This window comes from Macaca mulatta, chromosome 18 (assembly GCF_049350105.2).
Source record: "Macaca mulatta isolate MMU2019108-1 chromosome 18, T2T-MMU8v2.0, whole genome shotgun sequence".
Lineage (NCBI taxonomy): Eukaryota > Metazoa > Chordata > Mammalia > Primates > Cercopithecidae > Macaca > Macaca mulatta.
In genome coordinates, this window is record NC_133423.1 from 78,694,189 (window position 1) to 78,712,969 (window position 18,781).

At 38.7% G+C, this 18,781-nt stretch overlaps 1 protein-coding gene and 1 long non-coding RNA gene across 14 annotated transcripts in view; both read left to right on the plus strand.

Moving 5' to 3' along the window:
• Positions 1 to 18,781, plus strand: part of PTPRM (protein tyrosine phosphatase receptor type M) — an 829,686-nt gene that overhangs the window by 59,736 nt on the left and 751,169 nt on the right. The gene's annotated exons all lie outside the window — the stretch shown is intronic.
• On the plus strand, positions 9,925 to 15,098 carry LOC144336489 (uncharacterized). The gene is made up of 2 exons (XR_013408337.1): positions 9,925 to 10,574; positions 13,330 to 15,098. It is a non-coding gene; the product is annotated as an uncharacterized LOC144336489 (long non-coding RNA).

The following is an 18,781-nucleotide window of genomic DNA, read 5'->3' on the forward strand; positions in this document are numbered from 1 at the left end:
TATTTATTTTTAGAGAAAGGATCTCACTCTGTCATCCAGGCTGGAGTGCAGTGGTGCAATAGCTCACTGTAACCTTGAACTCCCTGGCTCAAGTAGTCCGCCCAATTTGGACTCCTGACTAGCTGGGATTGCTCCTGAGTATCTGGAGCTCCTGTGTAAACATTTAAAAAATTTAAAATTTTTGTAGAGATAAGGTCTTGCTCTGTTGCTGGGACTGGAGTCGGGAGATTTTTGACACAATTCCATGGTTTATCCAATCCGTGCCTGCACCCGAGAGTACGTCACACTCGGCTCACTCTCCCCTTGGCACCATCCCCCTCTGCAGGTGGCCTAGTGTCCTTCCTCCAAGGAGAGGGACTTCCCTGGTCGTCTTCCTCCTCTCGAGGTTCTGGGATGACTCACACTGAAATATTGGTGGAGTGAGAATCCCCTGTGGAAGCTGTTGTTTCCATCCCTGCCGTTTCTCCTCACCTCCTGACCTCACTGACTTGCGCAACCAGGCGCCCTGGCATTACCCTGGGTGGGACATTTTCCCTTTTCAATTTTTGGTTATCAGATTTGACCATCTTTTTGGACCTTGGGATATGGGCCTTATCCTTTGCAGGGTTATAGCTGTCTCTCTTGAAGGCTTGGTTTAGTCCAGCAGCCAGGCGGGGAAGCATTTTATTCTTCTCTGGCCTGAGGCATGTGTCCTGAAACCGTTCTGTTCTTGGCCTCCTCAGCCCTTGTCTGAGACCCTGTCTTCCGAGAGAACTGGCCCTTCCCAGTGACCACTTATCTTTGGGGTAAAGGTCTTTATCCTCGTGTTTCAGGACCTGACTCTTGGCCCTAGGTTACATGGAATGAGGGAGATTTGGGGACACAGAATGCCCAGTAACCTGCGGTGAGGCTCAGTTCATTCTAGGCAGTATTTGGGAAGTATTTTGCAGGCCTTGTGCTAAGGGAATGTGAAGATGAGAAAATTTGGTGGGCACCAGAGGCATGGGAGTTGGGTACTTGGCCATGCCAATGTTAAATGCCTCCTTCAACATTTCAGACAGGGAGTTTTTGTAGTCGAGAGTAGAGCTAAACTTTAACTTGGTGATTTTTCCTGACTGAATGTCCTCTCTAAGGACAGCAAGGAAATCAACAGTAGCAGTTAGTTAGGAAATGGGGTGTTGTGGGGTGCTACAGTGACTGGAATAAGAAGGAGTTCCATTGATTCCAAGTAAGAGGCCCTGCACAAATGGAGATTCTGATGTATGGAGCTCTCTACCTGTATCTATTTGAAAACAAAAGCCACCTTATTTTGTCTAAAATAATTTGAAGAATTTTTGGATGGCCACATGACAAAGATACCACTTCAGTAAATAATATAAAAAATATATGGTGTGAACCCAGGAGGTGGAGCTTGCAGTGAGCTGAGATCGTGCCACTGAACTCCAGCCTGGGTGACAGGGCAAGACTCTGTCTCAAAAAAAAAAAAAATATATATATATACACACACACACACACACACACACACACACACACACACGCAACAGGATACATATTCTGTGAACCACTATTCGTTTCTGTATACCAGACTGGATTTTTAAAAGCATTTGAAGCATTCACTATTTTTCACATTAATATCAAAGCAGTAAAATAATCCAGAAACAAAAAAATGATAAGTAGCTTAATGATTCTACTTAAAATTAATGCAACTAATGTATTTCTGTTATTCCCTAGTGAACTATTGTTGCAAAGTAGTTACAGTCTTTGGAGTGAAAGTTTAAAACGATAATATAACTTTCTGAAAATTGCAGCTATTGTACAAAAAAGTGATTGTAAATCGTATGTGTCTTATGCCATTTTTCTTAAAAGAATTAGATATTTAAAAGATCATATAATCTGTTAAAACCATTAGTTGGCATTTTAAGAGTCACTTCAAGAATGTGCTTTAATTTAAAATAAAGGAAAACTAAACTTGAATTCATTTTCATCTTTTTTTAACTACATTGAACATTTTAACATTTCGATTCTAGTTTTGTCCATGAGTATTAATAATTCAGTCATTCAGCAGATAATTGAGGGCCCACCCTGTCAGGCACTGTTCTAAATGCTACTGGTGCCCAACAAAATAGACACAAAATGCTGGCTTCACAGAGCTCACATTCCATTTGTGTACATTTCTATGGGACGGGCACTGTGTACTTTCTGTGCATGCTTGAGCAATTTTAATTCTTCTATCAGCCCAAAGAAGAAGGCACTATTACTGTCCCAGTTTAACAATGAGGAAGCTGAGCCTTGGTGAGGTTCGCAGTTTCCAGCTTCTCTCCATCTGCGTGATGTTGGTTTCATGACCACTGTGCAGTCACTTGCTTTAGAGTGCTTTGAACCATTGAGTTAGCTTCACTGAGAATTATCGTGGAACCACTTATACTGCTATTAGGAAGTATGCTTCAAAATGGTAGTATACTCATGGAAGCAGCCTCAGAGGAAAGCCATTAAGATGGTGGGGGTGCCAATTGTGTCATCTGAGGGCAATTGTAAGATTTTATTGAACTAAGATCAATGGGTACAGGGTTTGGGAGGCAGGATTCAGGTCAATATAAGGAAGAACTGTCTAACCTGTCCACAGAAGGGATGGATTGCCTAATTAAATGCTGAGATTAGAGAACTTAGCCTTGTGGATGTGGTCAAGAGGATTCAAGCGTTAGATAGATGATCATTTAGATCAGCTTCCCACACCTGCCCATCAGAATGATCCAGCCACTTGTTGAAAGGAGGTGTTCTGGCTACCCTGAGATGTTTTCATTCAGTAGATTTAGAGTGGGGCCTGAACATCTGAATTTTTAATCAACACAATAGGGGACCTATTTGCTGGGCAGAGGGTGGTGGGGTATAACAGAGGTCACAGATGTGCAAAGGCCCTTTTTTGAGGAGCATGTGTGAAATGTTTCAGGAACTGAAAGGCCAGCTTTGTGGTTGTACTCAAGAGAGTGAAGGGCAAGTTGTATTAGAAAAAAGTGGACACATAGGTGCAAGCCAGAAATTGGAGGTTTTGCAGAACCACATTAAAGACTTTAAGCACAACTGAAACCATTTTAGCCTAGAGCAACATAGGGTGACCAGATTTTGTGTGTGTGTATTTGTGTGTGTGTGTGAATGTGAATGTGAAGACCCACACACACAAAATACACATCATAGTTTTAAAGATCTCTCAGGCTGTGAAGAGAATGGACTTAAAAATGTTCATGGAGAGGGGTAGAGTGGGTGGTAGTGGACTGGTTAATAGACTGTCGAAGTATTCCAGGTGAATGACAAGGGGAAATGAGGAGGTATTTTTGGAAGCTAAAATCAGCTGGCCTGGATGGTAGACCAGATCGTGGGGATCAGGGCAAGAGGGTATTCAGGGTGGAGAGGGATGCCATTTACTCACCCGGGGAATAGGTTTGTGGGAATGTTTTGAATGAATGGAATCTGAGGTGCCTGAGATGGCCACTCTGACATGTCTGATGGGTGGTTGGGTATGTGGGGTTGGAGCTCAGAAGGAGAGGTCAGATGGTTGAAACCAAAGGGATGGATGAAGTTGTCGAGGGAGCAGGAAGAGTGTTAGAAAAGGGCTCCAGACATGTAATGTCTGTGGTGGAGAGGAGGAACACCAGGATTCGGCTGTCACCATGGAAGCCGCTGAAGAGGGAGGAGGGTGTTTCCTGAAGGTGATGTAGTCAAGAGAGGAGGAGAGATGAGACCCGAGAAGAACAGCCTTGGATTCCTTGGCCTGGACGTCCCTGCGCCTTCAGCAGGAGCTGTTTAGGTGCCACGCTGGAGGCTGCAGGGAGTTGGGGTGAGGACCAAAGAGAGTGATTGTGGAGACTGTCTTCTGGGAGATGTGGCTAGGACGAGGAGCAGAGACCCAGGACAGTCACTTATGCGGAATGTGGAAGGGAGGTTTTTAAACATTTTTAAAAGATGGAGTAGCCTTTTGGGCTATTTTGCTGGTTTATTTTAGAATTGTAAGTGGGGGAATTAAAGAAAAAAGGAGTAATGCTTTTAAAGTTTCATCTTTGTTATTTTAAAATGTTTTCTATCATGAACTCTGAAGAAATCTTTGAGAGGATGATGGATTTACATTGTCAGTCTCTTATACAAGTGAACCCTTGTGAAGTAATTTTTTCAAAACTAAAGCTTTGTTTTTCTCTCCTTGAGATAAGATAAACACAGGCACCATTAATAGCACATTTTACCTTGTTATCTAAGAAAGGGGACGGTTGCAGGCATATAGTGTAGTGTCATGTGAGCCAGTGGTTTTTTACATGGGGACATTTAGGTTGACTTGGCTTATGTGCCCTGTGAAAGTGAGAGCCTGTGCCTGGGATCTGATTTCCTCTTTAACTGAGTATCAAATTAAATTCAGAGACCCCGGGGACTACTGACCAGAAACATTTTCCCTCATCCTGATTTCTTTTCTGTTCTACACATCTATGTCCTGTTTTATTTAAAACAAATGTAAGACTTTAATTAAGAAGGTTTTAAAGTCGTGAGATTACAAAGTAATCTTGAATCCAATCCTCTATAATTTTAATCAAATCACCCAGTATCTTTAAGCTCAAAATGTCCTGTCAGCTTTAAATTGAAACTGAATCCCACTGAGAAAATATTACGCAGTCTCATCAAAACTTGTGCTAATCTCTTTTTTTGTTTTTACCCGTCCTTTCTTAAAGAATCAATAAGCTTGCTTTTTGATAATACTGTTTCTCAATGTTGATAACTGTGATAAGATATATTTCTTTCCATTAACTTTGCTGTAATAACACATTTATGTTCAGAACTACAAGGCGGTTTTTTTTTTTTTTTTTTTTGTAATTTCACAATATGCCAGAGGATTAATTGGCGGGTGCTCTTGAGGATTAAAGAGTCCAATTTGGGAGACAGATAATTGTCTAGAGCAAGCTTGTCCAGCCCGCAGCCCAGGATGGCTTTGAATGTGGCCCAGCACAAATTTGTAAAATTTCTGAAAACATTATGAGTTTTTTTGCAATTTTTAAAGAAGTTCATCAGCTGTTGTTAGTGTTGGTATGTTTTATGTGTGGCCCAACACAGTTCTTCTTCCAATGTGGCCCAGGAAAACCAAAATACTGGGTACTCCTGGTCTAGAGATAAAGACTATTTCCCAGATAGATGGATAGGTTCCCTATTACTGCCCTCTCTCTTGAGTCTGGGGTATTTTTTGCAATTATTCTAGCACTACAGATCTGTCATGGATAATAATGCATAGTTATTAACACTAACTATGGATGTTATGAAATTTGATTGTCAGTATATCCTGTGCTGATTGTACTCATTCAAGTTAAAATCACAAGGTATAATGGAATACTATGCAGCCATAAAAAAGGATGAGTTTGTGTCCTTTGTAGGGACATGGATGCAGCTGGAAACCATCATTCTTAGCAAACTGTCAGAAGAACAGAAAACCAAACACTACATGTTCTCACTCATAGGTGGGAATTGAACAATGAGAACACTTGGACACAGGAAGGGGAACATCACACACCGGGGCCTATTGTGGGGTGGGGGAGTGGGGAGGGATAACATTAGGAGATATACCTAATGTAAATGATGAGTTAATGGGTGTAGCACAGCAACATGGCACATGTATACATATGTAACAAACCTGCACATTGTGCACATGTACCCTAGAACTTAAAGTATAATAAAAAAAAAATCACAAGGTGTAGATACATAAAAACTCAAATGTTAGTTTATCAGTTTACAGATAGAACTGTGATATAGCATTCTATGGTGGGCACATTGTGCTCAGATCTAAATAGCCTAAGTAGGAAGCCAAGTTAGAAGGTTGGTCGAGTATGGAATCAGCGCAAGGGGAGTTGATCAGATGATATCAGAGGCCAATTGTCATGAAGCTGTTTGTCTAGTATATCAATTTCACTGTAGTGACATCCCTATGATAAGAACCAGACCATGGCATTTTTCCGGAACAATGGCTGTGCTGTGTTTCTAGCAGTGCTGTACTCTAGACATTTTATGTGTAAAGAAATGATGTTACATGCTCATTTTAGAGAAGAGGAAAGTGAGGCTCAGAGATGCTGCATAATTGGCCTAAAAGTTGCACAGATAATAAGGGTTGAATTAGAATTGGAACTTACATTTAATTCCAAAGGCTGTGTTTCTACTCTTTGTGCTTCATTGCTAAGATTTGGGCAATCCATAGGTCTTCAGTGTTGCAAATCACCTCCAAGAAACCCCAGTGCCTTAGCACTTGATGTCGTTTCCATGAACAGAGCTTTTGTTTTCCTTTGCTGAGACACTGTCCAAGTTGGGGTGGCTGAAAAAGGCTCCCTGAGCTGGCCACATCTGTTTTAATTAGGGATGTGTAAAATTCCAGCCATCAACTGTGCCAGGAGTCTGGATTGGCTGCATGTTACAGCCGATGCATGATCTAAGGCAAATTATCTGGATTTAGGGATGGTATTTGGGATGAAATGATGGAGAGTTAGAATGGTCTCTCAGCAAAGCTACGTGCTGTTTACTGTGGGAATTAGCATGCCTGATTAGTACAGCTCTGAGAAGCAATGAAAATGTCTAAAAAAATTCAGCAGTTGCCTCAGTGCCCTAAATAGTCTTATGTCAGCAATTAGCAGTAACAGTCTTTCATTAATCCATCAGATTTCTGATGCTGCACATCCTAATGCAGGAGATAATAGAGAATCCTGAGGATTAGCCACTGATGCATCACACCACAGTATGTCATTACAGCAGCAGTGTTGAGACAGCATATTGAAGCAGAAAAATGGTAGAGCAACAATTCTCTGAAAGCAGGAAAGTGCTCCTTTTCTTCATTCAATTCAGAGTGCCGTGTACAATGAGCCATGACTAGGCAGCAGTCTGTTTCACCAACTCTTTGGAGGTGTGTGAGTCGGCTTTTTAGTTGTATTAATGCGATGTTGCAAAAATAAGAGATTCCAAGGAAAGAAACATGTTACTGGTAAATTTAAAGGGGTTCAGATTTGACAACCATTCCTTGATGAAATGGGCTGTCTTTCATGTATTCTGTGGTCATGTTACCTAATCTTAGGAGGAGTCACCACGTTTTTGCTCTTCCCCAAATTCATCTTTGGATGGCTGTGTCTCAGAATCATTCAGCAGATATTTCACATCCTTTCTGGTTTCTTCAAGTCTCCACATGCCTTCCCGTCCTGTCATTCCTGGCAGGGAGCCTTGCCTTGTACTTGACTTCCATGTTCTTAGCATGATGTACACTCTCCCACCTTCCCTTCACTCCTCTTAGAATCCCCATGTTGTCACCTGTGTGTGTAGTGTGTGGTAGTTGCACTTTGACAGATTTAGTTTCAAATCTGACCTGCTCTCTCTATCTGGCAGAATGGCCAGGCACTACTCACTTGGAACCTTTGATTCCCTCCTTTCTTTCCAAATGCTCTTCCTGTATCCTCCCCATCGCAGGAAAGGACAGCATCTTTTGTCTGGTTCTCAAGCTGAGAAACTTGGAGTCATCCTTATTCCTGTTTCTTTCATGCCCACATTCAACCAGTCAGCAGATCCTGTTGATTCTACCTTCAGAGTATTTCCAGCCACCATCCCCGCCCTCCTGCAGGTCTTTGCTGACATGATTCTTCCCTAGGGCTTTCTCTCTTTCAGCATTGCCCCATGATGGTCTAGTCTGACCATTCCAAAATCTGATCACAGAGCCTCCAAAGTCTTCCGTTTTCACCTGGGAAAACACAGAATCTTTTCCAAGACCCTCTGGGTGCGGTGTGATTAGCTTCCGGCACTTCTCTTTGTTCATCTACTACAGCTTCATCCCTTCTCCCGCCATGGGCCCTGATGCTCCTCAAACACTCAAGCATGTGTCCTCCTTGTAGCTCGTTTCTGTTTTTTCTTGTTACTGTTTTTGTTTTAGTTGTCTATATCCTCCATGATAATGTTTTTTCCATAAAGAACAGGATTTTTTTTTTTTTTTCCATTTTGTTCACTGCCATCTCCAGCCTCTCGGTTCCCGTTGTACTGTTGCCTCTCTTCAGTTGGAGAAATGCAGACCTATAGAATGAAGTTCAAGCTCTTTGTCATGGTATTTGGTCTTCTCCACAATGCCCAGTTCCTGTCTTTGGGCCATTACTGTTTGTATACTCACAGGAACCCTAGCTACACCCAGCTATAGCATGGCTATGTCTTTGTCCCCATGGCTGTAAAGGTAGGATGTGCTGAAAAGCTCTTTCCTCATTTTTACTTGTTAAAGTCTATTCCTTATCTTTAATGCCCAAATGGATTGAAAAATATTTTTCAACCCATAGAAAAATATTTTAGATTTCTCCCGATAAACACTTACCTCCCTTTCCTCTGAAATTTGCTGCCACTTGTATAGCATTTATCACATTTCGCCTTTGTAAGTTATTTGTGAACATCTTTCTCTCTTGTTATTCTTGTAAAATCCTTGATGATGGATTTCTTTTCATTTCAGCTCTATTATTGCATCCTTAGTTATCACCTTTTACACTGTGTTTAGCCAACTTGTTTACAAATAGAAACAGCTCTAAGTTCATATTTCAAATGATCTCAATTAGTGTAGAAAGCTTTTATTATTTCCTCTTGTGTGAATTATTTACATGAACAAGAAATAACATGCATATGACAACAAATTAGGATATGTTATTTTCATATTAAATGTCCCTAAGATAATAAGCAATGAATTATTAATGTATCACACAGGCATATCTTTTATTTTGTTTTTTGAAATGTAAAAACAAACCTAAATTTGTCCTACCAAAAGCTCATAGGGTATGTTTAGGCTTTCAGGGAAAATAATTATTTTTACTTGGAGATCACTAGTTAAAAATAAAAAAGAACTTAAAATTTGCATTGTGTCCCCCAAAATTATGCCATGTATTTGGAATGTGCATTTCATATATGTTGGAGTTTTAAATATTTTTCCAGCAGTATAGAAAAACAGAAGAAAATGGACTTACATTTATTGTTAAATCAACATGTATTTTATATTTTTATATTTAAAATACTTTTGATTATAATAGCTAAGGCAATTTTATAATGCAGGGCCCAAGTCTCATTTCCTTTCTATTCTTCCACCAGGTAAGTAGTACTCTTGGTTTAATGCACTGATATTTTCTATAAAGTGCTTACATAGTACTATGTGCTTAATAGGTAGTTAGCACCCAATAAATGTTAGCTTCTATTATTCAGAAAGAAGTGACCTTCTCTTTTCAGAGTCCTTCTTGGCTTGTCATTTATCATATTATTGCCTTGTATTATTTTTATGTCTTTTCTAGCTAAGTGTCCTTTAATATTGTAGAGAATTTTGTACATTGTAAAGGATTAATAATTTATCCACTGAATAAATAATGAACTTGTGAACATTCTTTTAAAATCTAAGTAGCTCTGAAGTTTCCTAATACTGAGCCCAAACATGGTGGAAACTTCTGAGCACAGACAAGTTAATGCCATAAATAATCCCAGAAAAGTCACTGGACACAGAACGAGTCTCTGGGGATGAACCAGCAGTCACATTTGCCTGCCTACAGCTTCCTTGCTGAGGCAGTTCTACTAAATTAACAGGGGATATATTAGCATGTTCAGAGACCTCTAAGGTACCGTAAAACCCGTAGAATGCCCACTTTCACTACATTTAATAGAGTTACCCATTTGGTTAAGATTAGTTACTCAGTTTCTTTATGTTGTAAATGACTTATTTGGCCATTTGTTCGGGAAAGGTAGGAAGAGCAGTGGAGAGAATGAGAGACTGCAGGGCAGACAATGGCTTCTGTTTTCTGACTGTGCACTCACATGAGAGAAAGAGAGCCTTTGAAAAAGCATTTGCTTGGGTGCTTCACATGGAAGATGTGAGCTGCTGAACTCTGGGAGCTGGCGCTCGGCCGGAATATGTCCTTGAAAGTCTACCCATTAACCATTGCGGTGCGTGGAATCTAGTAGGCATTCAAGGAAACTTTGATGGATAGATGACTAACCGGAAGTGATGGTGTTCCAGGTAGAGGAGATAGCTTGCTTTTTGTGGATGGCTCAGTTGCAGGCCTCCACTGGGTTCTCTCAAGGCTCAGTGTTTTGCCTAAAAGTTAAGCCATTTTCAGATCTGTGAGTGCATAGGTAATGTAACCATTACATTATCATTGTTCTATTTCATTTACTTCCAAGTAAAACCAGTCTTCCTTGTAAACCAGTCTTCCTTGTCACGAATATATTAATTGTATTCACTCCCACAATGATTCAAAAATACTGTGTGTCTCAGAATTGGCGTGGTCCCCCATTGGACAAGTGGGGCTAAAATGTAAGCAAGGTGGGCTTCCTGGAGAAGCCTACTGCCTAAGGGGGAGATGAGACCTGCTTACATGGCTGTCAGTACAGAACAGAGGAGGTGCGTGCTACACAGTAAAGGACTTCAGAGGAGGGAAACAGTCTGTACAGTCTGGAGGATGCCAAAGCACTTCAGAGAAGAAGCTGCATTTTAAGCAATACTTTGAAGGAGATGTTGGATTTAAAGAAAGGGACTGGGTTGGAGGTTTAGAGTGAGGATATTGAGGAGAAAGCAACAGGCATAGTAACTGGTAACTTTACAGTCATGTCAATGAATTTATGTTAATTAAAAGTGTAATTCAGGCTGGGTGTGATGACTCACTCCTGTAATCCCAGAACTTTGGGAGGCCTAGGCTGGCAGATGACATGAGGCTAGGAGTTTGAGACCAGCTTGGCCAACATGGTGAAACCCCATCTCTACTAAAAATGCAAAAATTAACCAGCCTTGGTGGTGCGTGTCTGTAATCCCAGCTACTCGGGAGGCTGAGGCACAAGAACCACTTGAACCCAGGAGGTGGAGGCTGCAGTGAACTGAGATTGCACCACTTTAGCCTGGGTGACAGAGCGAGACCATGACTCAAACAAACAAACAAACAAACAAAAAACAACTGGTGTAATTCATTTGCACATGTGTATTTGGCTAAGTAAAATGTTGTATATTGTCAAGTTTAAGGTAAATTTTATTTCCCTTTATATCCTGTAGGACATCACAATAAAATTTTATTTGGTCAGGTTTTTCTTATACTGTTTTATTTCTTTTAAGCATTGGGATTCTTCATATTCAAGATGAAAAAGGAAGTCATAATTGCATGTTGTGATGTTCTTTGAAGTTATGTTGGACAGTGTCCATAGTAGAAAAGGTTAAGTTCATTTCTTAATATGTATACACTGCCTCTTACCCACTAGCATCGGGGCCACCTCATGCATTTGTTTGCTCATTCAACAAATATTTATTAGGCATCTACTGTGTGCCAGGCAGGGTCTAGTGTATTTCAGTTGTGTTTGCATGCCTCATGGTATGCTTTATATTTTTTCTTTCTCCTACTCTATGAACACTTCTTTGGGGGATATAGTAGGTTCTTAATAATCATTGAATTAATGCACATTGAAAAATCTTACAAAGGAATTCAGGCATGAATAAGCAAGATGGACTTGTTGAAAGTCCCACTGCAGTTTTGGTCTTGAGTACAAATATTGAGTACTATGTTTCATAGGGTTTCATTAGAACAGAATGCGTTTACAACTTTGAAATTTTTCTGGTGCTTTTCCTGAATTTAAGAAATAATCCCACACATGAATCACATCGTGGTTCAAAAATGTAACTATATTTTGACTAACCTTACCTAATGGGGTTTTGGTATTAATTTAAGCATGAAGAACTATTCTTGGCTTTTGCCAGGAAACAGGTATTTAAAGTTCTCTTTACTTTTATTAATCCTAACATTTCTTTAGGCCATTTCAGCTCTTATATGACTGGAGGGTGAATGAAAAAAACATTCAGTCAACCAAACAGAAAAAACTGAAGACTGATTAGTTGAAGCCTCAGAGAGTATATGCCCCTTCTACTCTACCCTGAACACTGAGATAGTCACATTTCCTAGAAAGACCCAGCAAAGCCAGATTAGTAGAAAGAGGTCCAGAATAAAGTATCGGAGAAAGCATTATAAGAGGAGAGTGTTTTACAGAAGATGAAGACTAAATTTTCAACTTCATGTGATAAATCCAATTTGTTTCATTTTTAAATTTATGCTTCCTAATAAAGTCATTTATTCTAGGGCTCAAGGTTTTATAAATGGAGAAAGACAGTGCGTATGATTAAGATTTCAAACTCTGTCATAAAAGAATTATCCATGTTTCTGCCTGCCCTGTGTTGTATAAATTTCTGTGACCTATAATTTCTTAGACATATTTATCTAATGACATGTGTTTGAAAGCATCTAAATTTTGTGTCTACACTAGTCTTTTAATGATTCTAAGTTCATTTTTAATGGTTGAAACTGTTATGTGGACCATTTTCTGAGGCAAAATCATGAAGTACTACATCACAATATTAAGTTCTTCAAATTAGAATTTCAGTTTTAGTGCATTTGTTATTTATTATTAGGTTAGTTCTTATGCTAATTTTAGATTTATTAACAGATAGACTGGAGCCTGCCAATTAATACTTTTTACTCTTGATTCAGCAATAATTTGAGTAGTCAGAAATGCAGATGCGTTTCTTATGGTCTTTTAGAAAATTATTTTCTTTTGATTTAATTACTTGGTGCAGGACATATTTCATTACAACACTTCTAAATCCAATTAGATATTTTTGCTACAGGCAATAATTATTCTAAACTCTTTTCCTCATAGTGGAAAAGTTGATCATCTTGAATAATCTTAACCATGTTTGTTTCTCCAAAACTCTAATGTTTTACCTTATAAATTTTCTTGGTTTCCAGGTGAATTTAAACTAGATATCTCATTTCCATTTTTCAGCATTTTCTCCAATTTGATTGACTTGTACTAATTGCTCTGTCGCCCAGACTGGAGTGCAGTGGGGCGATCTCCGATCACTGCAAGCTCTGCCATTCTCCTGCCTCAGTCCTCCCGAATAGCTGGGACTGCAGGTGCCCGCAACCACCCCCGGCTATTTTTATTTTTAGTAGAGATAGGGTTTCACCATGTTAGCCAGGATAGTCTCGATCTCCTGACCTCGTGATCTGCCCACCTTGGCCTCCCAAAGTGCTAGGATTATAGGCGTGAGCCACCGTGCGCAGCCGGACTTGTACTATTCTATATGCCCTTTTTTTTTTTTTTTTTTTTTTTTTTTTGGTCGAAGTCTCTCTCTTGTCCCCTAGGCTGGAGTGCAATGGCGCAATCTCGGCTCACAGCAACCTCTGCCTCTCGGGTTTAAGCGATTCTCCTGCCTCAGCCTCCTGAGTAGCTGGGATTACAGGCACCTGCCACCACACCTGGCTGATTTTTATATTTTTAGTAGAGACGGGGTTTCACCATGTTGGCCAGGCTGGTCTTGAACTCCTGACCTCAGGTGACCCACCCACCTCGGCCTCCCAAAGTGCTGGGATTACAGATGTGAGCCACTGCTCTCGGCCTCTATATGCTTTTATATTCATATTCCATAGGCTGTTTACATATATATGGTGAGCAAGCAGATATTATCCTGATACTGTAGAGCACATGATTTCTTGCTGTATTTTTATTGGCTTTTTTTCCAGTGAGCAAATAGAATGTTTTTTTACATAGTTTTCACTTCTAGTTGGAATATATCTGTACTTGAAAATTTACCCAAAGAGTATTGCCACATCTTAACAAGTAGATTACTAAAGAAGGAAACAGCCTTGTTACCATGTTTTATTTTACTTGTAACCAATTCCAGTTTCTAAATCATTCAAAGGAAGTGCATAACTAGTCTTTTCCAAATAACTTATTTGGTAGGGGTTTTAGGGGCGGAGATGGTCTGTAATCAAAGATAAATGGCACAATGGACAGATGAGTGGCAGTGATAGATACTGAGCATTGAGGGAAAAATCATATTTAAAATGAGTTTCCTGTATCTTAGAAGGTTAATAAAATATTGTATAATTTGTCATGCTGATGATTAGCATTTGGGGTTTCTCTCCTGTTTCAGTACAGATGGGCAGAACTTGCTACAGAAAGAAACTTCCAGTGTCCAATCAAATTAATTACATATATCTGTCATTCCAAATTATCTGATAGTTATGTAATTTGAAAGAAATAATTACATGAAAGGAGCTTTAGAGATCATCTTACTGCAATTTTGTGATAATGAGGAAAGTGAGGTCCGAGGAAGTTTACTTTTCACAGGTCATTGTGTATTAGGATGCTTTTGGTTGCAAGTGTCAGAGTCCGTAGTTGAAACTAGTTTTAAGTAAACTGAAATATATATATGACTGGGAAATCTAGGAGTAGATTTGGAGTCAGAAGTGCAGCAGCCAATTGGTGTGGTTAGGAGTTGGGTATTATAACTTTAGGTCATGTCCTTATTCCTAAGGATGTGGTAGGGAGACAAGTGGTTGGCAGCTCCACTAGAGCCATGGGGAAAGGGAGGAGCCAGTCTCTGAAAAAAGAAATACACTCACCTAGTTTAGTAGATGAGTTGCTGCTGGAATCTGGCCTTTAGATTCCCAAGTTAATGCCATCTACATCAAAACCTTAATACATAGTAGGATAGTTGGAATAATTAAGAGGGTGCTTAACTGTTAGTAAACTGTCTACTTAGTTTTCACTTTAGAGCACCCTGAAGTTGGGGGTCTAAAGCCTTGTTTTAAAGCCAATAGAGCCTATAGCTACAGTCTTTTGGAAGTTAGGGTTTTTATAAAACAAATGCATTGTTGGTGACCTGATACATGCAGATGAGAATAGAGCACAAATCTGCTAAAAATTTAGAATTTTAAAAAATGATAATGGAAATAACTCCCGAGAACATACAAACTATGATCTGTTCAACACGCATGTCTCTTCAGCTTTTCTTTCTCTTTGTCCCAGAGCTAGAGCTTGATTCAGAGCCTGGCTGTGTGTCCTACTTGGAGCTGCTGAAAGATCCCCACACATTCCACTCAACCTATATCTTCCTTCTCCAGGGACCTTGTCATCTCAGCCAGTAGATTTAATTTGTCTTTAATATTAAATATGTTCAGTAAGTATGTGTGTATGCCCGTTTGTGTGTTTAAATTTTACATTTGATTTTTCCTAATTTTATCCTTAGTGAATTCTTAGAAATGTGATCAGAAATACCCATAATATTAAGAAAAGGAGAGAGGCAGGAAAGCACTTAGTTAATTCAAAAACTGCGTAAGATATCAATATATGATTGCTATCACATACTAACAGAACGTTTAAGTTCTCTCGCTCATGAAGAAACACACATCTTCCACATAATAAGGTAATACAGATGTGTGTACCTTAGTCATACCCATATGTAAAACTAGAGGGGTGGCTGAATCCCAAGAAGTGGGCAGTTGCCCCAAGCTGTACTTCTGTCTCGGATGAATAACTGCAATCACTAACTTTCTTGAAGAATTTGATATGATACTGAGAAAATAGTGATTAATCAAAGGTACTTTTGAAATGGAAGACTTTTATTTATAGGCACTAATTTTTTGTGATCAGAGAAAAAAGTAGTAAAGAATAGGTGAAACATTTATTGTATACTTACTTTTGGTCCAGCATTATGCTTTGCATACTTAGTTTTCTAATTCATCTTTCCTTGCATCTGTGAAGTGAGTACTATTGCAGATATGAATCCACTTTACAGATGAGGAAACTGAGGCCTGGAGAGGTTAAGTAAATGATCCAAGGTGAATCCAGGTCAGAATTTGTGCTCTTGAGTGCAATGAGGGATGTGGAGAATTTGTACAGCAGCACCGTCTGGTTGTAAATGGCAGGGCAGAAACCTGACCTTTGAACCACTCTGTGTTCTACCTACTTCCATGGCAGACCTTGTCCCAAATATTTCAGGATCGATCAAGCAAGTAACAATAATAGGTTAATGACTCATGGTTCTGTGAAGGAAAGAAAATTGAATATTTCTGAGAAAAATTGTACCAAAATAGAGAGTGCCCTTCAATTGTATCAGCCTGTGAGAAGTGTTTTAGGCAAGAAAAGTTTCCAGTTTTTTTCTGGGAAATGCTCTACAGCACTGGGTCCTGGGAGGAACGGAATATACATTAACCTCCTTCCAGAGAACTATTTGTTCTCTTTTAGAGACAAGATTTGTTCTTAAAAGTTGGGCAGACTTCACATCTAATTCTTCTACTGTCGTTACAATTTCCTACACTAATCCTAAACCCCATGGAGGTTTTATTACATTGGTTGGTGGCATTAGCCTGTCAACAGCTGGATGAGACAGAAGTTGGAAAATGGACTTTTTGAGGTCAGGAAGCTAAGCAACCAGAAGAACCAATTTGTCAACTTAAATCATCTGGGGAATGGAAAAAATTATTCCACAATGTGGGAAACAAAAGACTGCCTGGAGCTACTGCTTTTTGTTTTTATTTTCTTTTTGTTATTCCTCTTTGCACTTCCTTTTTCCGAGCAGCATTATGTGTGGGTTATAGAAAGCTTACATGTGGACTTTGTTATGTCGTCATTTGGTGTGGTCACGCTAACATTTATTGTAAATACTTTGAGTATTTTTCACCCTTTTGGCTTAATTACCTGCAGCCACATCAACCTGAACGTATTTGAGAGGTAAAGGGGCCCAAGACTTCAGTAAGAGCCTTTACTTAAAAAAAAAAAAAAAAAGAAGAAAGAAAAAACTTTCATCTTTGTATTGTTTCTCTTTTAATAATGGGGCATTAATACATTTTCCATATTTGGGGTGATAGTATTTGGGAAGGTGAACTTCATTTGCAGATTTTATAAAACTTATTTCTTCACAATACTTAGGAATATATTCAGTATAATATTGTATAAAATTTAAATATTGTCTTGTTTCCATTAAAAGGATATTCCTTATGCTCTGGTACAAGAACAAAGACATAAGATTCTTTTATGAAATCATGAGATGATGATGTTTGTGACTGAAAACACATGTCCTCCCATGGGTATTGGCTGGGTGCTCTCTTTCAATTACTTTTGTTTTGTTTTTCCCTAGTATAATGCTTTATAAAATAAAACTTTATGTACTGACATGGCACAAAATAAAACCCATTATTGGGAAAACCTATGTTTCTTAAGGCTGAAAGGTACACTCCTTTATTTTTCTTATTTATTTATTTATTTATTTATTTTGAGACGGAGTCTCGCTCTGTTGCCCAGGCTGAAATGCAGTGGGCCGATCTCGGCTCACTGCAAGCTCTGCTTCCCGGGTTCACGCCATTCTCCTGCCTCAGCCTCCCAAGTAGCTGGGACTACAGGCGCCGCCACCACGCCCGGCTAATTTGTTTGTATTTTTAGTAGAGACAGGGTTTCACATGTTAGCCAGGATGGTCTCCATCTCCTGACCTCGTGATCCGCCTGCCTCGGCCTCTCAAAGTGCTGTGATTACAGGCGTGAGCCACCGCGCCCGGCCCCCATTCCTTTCTTTTTTATGTGAATTTCTTCTCTATTTTTTTGGGTGATTTCAATGGACTGTGAAATCCAAATTACTGTTTCTTTAAATAGTAAAGCAAACACACAATTTAAAATAATCTGAGCTTTTTTCTTAGCAGCCCAAAGAAAAGTTGTTAATTTTTACTCAGATTATCTTTTTCTTTTGTCCATTGTGCTTTTATATATGAGCACAATTCATGAATGAATCATCTTAGTCATTAATTTCAAAACATTCTATTGTTAAAACAATTTAATGTTGATGAAATCAAGTTTTAAAAAAAGGTTAAGAGTTTTAAAAAAACTTGTAATAGCCAGACAGCACATATTTAAATATAATAGTATAATGGGAATATTTTCTCTTTTCAAACGAATTTCCCTGTCTGCTAGTATTACTTTTTAAAATAAGAGCATTTTTCTCTTAAAAGTTCCAATGAATTGAATTGAAATGAGTTGAAATGCCATAAATAGAATATTTTATAATACTTTGGAGGTTTCTACTACAAAAGGTGCTCTGAGATTCCTTTGCAAAATGAGAAATGAGTTTTCAAAATAAACACCCTGTTATTTGTGTGTGTAATAGACTGTTAGATACTATGTTACCTTTACTTAAAGTGAAAGATGCTTATATTTATGTTATTTTCAAATTAGAAAATCTTTATATACTGTGGAAACATTTTTAATCGACGCATCTGACTAATAATTCTCTATTACTTCTGTGGAACATGTAAACTGATATCCACCCATGCTAAACACAGTAGGATTGTACGTCGGTTCTACTATGTAGAAACGTCAGTTTTATGTCAATTTATCTGTGTAGAAGAGTCAGTTGTATATATCTCAACTCTGTGCCAACTCTATTTGTAATTTAATTACTTTACAAGATTATCAAGAAAATTGAAGAAGTATGAGTAGGGGAATAGAAAGAGAGTTAGTCCATAAAAACTCAGATGAATTCTTTGGAAAGACTAAAAGTGAACTATTTAAAAAATGCTATTGTGCTAGGATAAGCAAGCCAGCTGAAAAAAAAATTGGAAAATAAGTAGAGGAAATCTTAAATAGGAAATCAGACAAAGTATAAATGGTTGAGGTTTATGCAAGACAAATGAGAGGGAATTCTAATCAGCATACCTATATTCTGAAAAGACTATGGGCAAACATTAGAAGATGATATACACTTATGTCATTTAAGTTCAGAATAAATTATTTATTTTGCAATTTTCATTTTGAAAGATGATCTTTCCAATTACCTAAACAATTAATCATTCCTCAAGGTTGAACAGAGACCTTCTATGCTAATGCTTACTATTATTCAATATATGTTTGCTTCTTAGATTTCATTTCAGCTAATAGGTCTACATAAAACTTTTGTCATCTGTTTCAAACAGTTATGCATTTACTGTCA